This window comes from Trachymyrmex septentrionalis, unplaced genomic scaffold (assembly GCF_001594115.1).
Source record: "Trachymyrmex septentrionalis isolate Tsep2-gDNA-1 unplaced genomic scaffold, Tsep1.0 scaffold13, whole genome shotgun sequence".
NCBI classification, from domain to species: domain Eukaryota; kingdom Metazoa; phylum Arthropoda; class Insecta; order Hymenoptera; family Formicidae; genus Trachymyrmex; species Trachymyrmex septentrionalis.
This window is the reverse complement of record NW_017304438.1, coordinates 331,541-336,703: the sequence shown is the minus strand read 5'-3', so window position 1 is coordinate 336,703 and position 5,163 is coordinate 331,541. Positions and strand designations below refer to the sequence as shown.

Here is a 5,163-nt window from a genome sequence, read left to right as displayed (position 1 = left end):
TCATTTTGTCGCGTGGTAAGCCTTTTCGCATTTAATGTAGAAGAGCCAATAGAGTCTCTTCGAACGTACGTTAGGCCGGTATTTATAGTCGATTCTTACTCCAAGATCGTTTTAAGTAATGTCTTAAGACGCTAATGCGGCTCTCTGATTGGTTCATGACATCTTAAGACTATACTTAAGACGGTCTTGAATTTAAGAATCGACTATGAATACCGACCTTAGAGGTATGTATTGTTCCACGTATGGGTTACATGACATTTTCCAGAAAAATAGATTGGAAAATGTTGGTACTAAGAAAAACCCCTAGGCAACACGATTTTAATTTGTACGGATTAGTAACAGTGGCCTAGTTTCCACCGAGGGTTTAAACCGGATCAGAGTGTAAGAACCAATCAACTACAGTCGAGCATTCCTCTGTCGTTCAACTGTAAAGCTCATGAAACATACAAAAACGAAAGGTCGTAAGATTGGATTTGCTACTGGCATTACCGTCTCTACTGTAATTGGCCAATTTGCTTACTGCTTACGTATTACGGTCTTACGTTTTTGTATGCGCCATGGGCTTAACGAGGGAATACTCAACTATAGTTGGTTGGTTCTTACATTCTGATACGGTTTAAATCCTCGATGGAAATTAGGCCAGTGTTACTAATCCGTACAAATTAAAATCATATTGCTTAAGCCCCTGGCACGTACAAAAACGTAAGGCCGTAAAACGTAATCAGTAAGCAAATTGCCCAATCACAGTAGAGACCGTAAGGCCAGTAGCGAATCCAATCTTACGATTTTCTTACTGATTACGTCTTACGGTCTTACGTTTTTCTATGTGCTCCCGACTTTAGAGCTTTACGTAATGCGGCCTGATGCGGATGCGGCTACAAGAAGTACCCGCCCTTCCGTTTCCGTGCGCGCTGCTCCGACTGCGCGCCGCGACGCCATGTTGCCAGTATCCTCCGATTGGCGAAGCGTGAGACGGAAGGGTAGACAAACAGGAATTAACAATCGGCCGCCGATAATCTGGTACGGATTCTCGTAAACGCGAGAGCCGGTCGTATTATCATAATTTTCACAAGTTTCCTGTCAAGCCGAGCCGAGAGAGTCGGAGAGAGTCGACGGTAAGTGCTGAGCGGTGAGCGCTGTGCCGGGTACTCGGAATGTGCCGAATGAAGCGAATAATCATCGTCACCTCGCGTTCTCCTCTCCAGGCATTAAGGCGAAATTTATCACGGAAGTCTTCGTCTCCCGGAGAAATTCTATACGTCGAAGCTCTGGTCTTTGAAGCCGCGCCGTGAAGCCTTGCGTCTTTTCGTTCTCTTCTGAAAATGAAAAAAAAAAAGACGTAGAATCGAGTACAGTTTGGAGCTGATTTCGGATTTTAGTAGGAGTTGCGCGAAAATGCGCCTTACTTGCACGAGCGATTGACAAGAGTTGCGATTAGCACTCTTTTCTGCGCAGAGATCGATCGCGGTATTACATTTCCAGTTCTGCAAAAACATATGAGACGAGAATCGCAAAGAGAATAATAAGAGTGAGAGAGTGAGTGAGTGAGTGAAAGAGTGTGTGCGTGCACGTGTGCGCGGTGTGGTGTGTGTGTGAGAGAGAGAGAGAGAGAGAAAGAGAGAGAAGGAAAGAGGCCGAAAGTAGCTGAGAGGATCTCCAGCTGATCGTCTTGCCCCACTTCTCCGCGGATTTACTTGCCCTATTGTACTTGGCTGCATATTTCAAACAAAGTGGATACAATGTTCTTTGCAAGAGAATTTATTGTTCTCTTTTTCTTCGACGTGAAATCATATATCTATTTTATTTTAAATATAGAGAGAAGATATATTGGATTAAGGAAAAAGTCCCTTTACAAATTGTTAAAAAGATCTTTCCTCATCAATATCTTTGTTAAACATGATCAAAATTTAAATTTAGAAAAAGAATTTTAAAGCTTGAAATCTCTATTTTTGAATGGTTACTATATTTTTCGAATTTACGTGAGTTTGGTAATTTTTACATACAAAAAACTATGAGCTGAAAAAAAAATAAATTTTAGAACTATAGCGTGCTCAAAAAATTTGAGCAAATTTTCGACTATATATCGTGAAAGCTTGAAGTTTTCCTTACAAAATCGTTTTTAAAAAATGTTTCTACAATTTTGTGTTTCTGAGTTTGCGGATTAAGTAAAAAGAACCATTCTGACTTTATTGCTCATAACTCCATTATGAATCATCGTATCATAATTAAAAATACAGATTCTTAAGGCTGAAACGTTGCTCTACCAAGTGGTGTAATTGCCAATTTTTTAAAAGTAGAATATATGGATTGCTAAAAAGTCTTATCAATTTTTAAAAAGACTTTCCCTAATCCAGTAATATAACGCAAGAAACAGATCTCGGATTTTACGGTAAAAAAGAGGCAGGCTAAAAGTTGCAGAAAGTGCATACAGAAAGAACTCCGTAAACAGCGAGATTTATTCACGCGCAGTTCTACCAATTTAAGATTAACTTTAATTTTTCAGTAGTCGCGTAGGGATCAAACTGACCGAAGCGCATAAACAAACGAACGTTTCTCTGCATTTTCCTTTTGCTACATTAGTGCTTTAGGCCCAGGTTTCATAGTTCACGATTAACTCGATGATTTAGAATTAATTAATCATTCTAGAATTAGAAAGAGATAAGGGGATTAAGTTGTACCTTTTAACCGAGGTTCAACTTATTCCTTATCATTTTCCAATTCTAGAATGATTAATTAATTCTAAAATGATTAATTAAATACACATACCATGTATATGTTTACATGCATCGCCGAAATCAAGATAATTTAATAGAAATTTAATTATAGTACCTATATTTTATTAATGCATATATATAATATACCACTCAACAAAATTAAAGAGTCACTTGTTCCATTCTGTAAAAATAGGCAAATTTTAAGATAGAAGAATCGTCATCATATCGAGATATTTAAAAAAGCATTTTACAGCTTGAAATCTGTATTTCAGATCTGTATTTTAGAAAACAGTCTTACTGATGTTTTATGGAATTACACAAACATAAATGAAGATGTATCAAATCTAAAATTTTTTTACGAAATTTGTATAGTTCCACGGCGTGAATTAAAAATTGTACACAAATATACGATTTACAGCATTTGAAAGAGTGAATCTTTACCTTTAAATTGCTTTTTTTATGAAGCTGTGTACGATTTTTTTTTCATCGAGTTAGTCCACAAAAAAATTATTGAAGCAAAAAAAGTCGTTTTTAACTAAAACATAATATACAGACAATGTTAAGGTGAGTTCATGAGTCATGAAGGTACTAGATAGTTCATGAGTCATGAAGGTATTAAGTAGTTACATCTATCATATTTTTCGGTCCTAGTGGAACTAACTCGAACTTGAGTTTTCGGAAGCACACACATTTGAGCGAAGCGGAATATGCGAAATGTTGATAGAAATTCGTTTCGTCAATTTCTTATTTCTGCAGATCCTCATTTCCGCGTGTCCGCATCTCATGGGAAATCCTCTCTTATGCTTTTCAGCCCTGCTATTCGTGACTGTTGCGACGCGCCACCATTGCCAATTTTCCAAATTTTCGAAGTTTTAGTCAGCAGATTCTACAGTGTCCCAAACACACCGCTTATAGGCAGGAATAGAGCGTATCAAACTGAGTCGAAAAGTCTCATTTTACAATTGTCGCAATACTTAACGAGATATTAATGTCTAAAGATTATCAAATAAGATTCGTTGATCTTTAGAAATTAATATCTCGTTAATTATTGCGATAATTGTACTTATAAGCAGAAAATAAAAATTGGAACATAAGTCGAATGTAAGAGGAGAGTAACAAGTATAAATGAAATTTCTAGGAGGTAAAAATTGAAATAGCGAAATATTTTTAAAAGAGATGTTTTGCGCTTTTTCTACGTTTCCTTGTTTTTGCATTCTAGAAATTTCGTTTACACTGTTGCTCTCCTTTTACATTCGACTGTACTACCAAATGCATATCTATTAGAAGTGAGCTAGCTGCATGGGGATTTATTTACAAATGGCAATAGTTACGAGTTATGCATGGCAGCAAAAGAAAACAATTCTCCGCGCGCCTAGCCACTATGATGGGTACATTTGGATATGCATGAAGCTGGCGTCTCACTCGATGGAAACATTAAATGTTGAGAATTCTGAGTTTATTTTCAATAGTTCTATATAGGTTAAACAAATAGTTTCGACTATTAAAGCCAAGAAACCGAAAATACAAAATGAGATGCTATACACACCGCGCCAATTTTGTTTAACGAAGAACACAGTTTCTCTAGAATTTGAAAAAATACATAATTCTAAAGAGAGTTCTGACGAGTAATATCGTTATTTTGATTTTTAAATAATTTTTTTCCCCTCAAAAATGGTCTTTATGGGAACGAAGATGAGACGCTGTCCGATTTTAAATAGTTCTGATAGTCTATGGTAATTCTCGTGTAGTTCTGAATATATTATAATGCTTTTCGAAGAGTTCTGATCATTTTAACTATTTATTAATTAAAAAAATTTTTTTATTTCCATTTTTTTATTTCATTTTTACATTGAAAACTCATTTTTATGTAAAAAATAAGAGAAACAATCTCCAATGACCTTGATCTTAACAAATGTTATCCAGAACATAATCCTGAACAATAAGAGGTTTTAATCGTCACACATTGCGTAATACTAATGCCGGCAGTATTGTAACTTTCAAACTTTATAACTCGAAATGCACTTCATGGAAAAATATTTTATTATATTGTTTTGAAAAACTCTCGAGGTTAACTACAAGAATATTTAATGAAAAATGGGGGGTCCCATTAAAAAAAATTTAACGTGACCTTGGCCTGATCTTGTCAATGCCACCTAAGGTCAAACTAATGGCACTATCTTATGTCCCCCTCAAAGTTCTAAAACTTTTGAAACATTTTTCCCTAAATACACTGTTCAAGAGATATTTGAGTTAATCAATGAAAATTAATTAATCTGATGCGGTTATTCTTTGTTTTTTAATCATTTAAACAGAAGTTATGTTCAATTAAACATTTACGAAATAAAATAAATTGAAAATATTAAAAAATTTATATCTAGGAAACTAATGAAGATAAAAATCTAAAAAAATAATTGAATACATATTTTAATATGAGGTATATATTAAAAAA

The 5,163-nt window shown here is 35.1% G+C and overlaps 1 protein-coding gene across 2 annotated transcripts in view; it reads left to right on the top strand.

The window, feature by feature from the left end:
* Positions 1–935: 935 nt before the first annotated feature.
* The window catches only part of LOC108756923 (rho GDP-dissociation inhibitor 2), a 12,901-nt gene continuing 8,673 nt past the window's right edge, over positions 936–5,163 (top strand). For both annotated transcript variants that reach the window (XM_018501106.1, XM_018501104.1), the window contains exon 1: positions 936–1,115. The gene's annotated coding sequence lies outside the window, so the exon portion shown is untranslated. The remainder of the gene's footprint in view (positions 1,116–5,163) is intronic.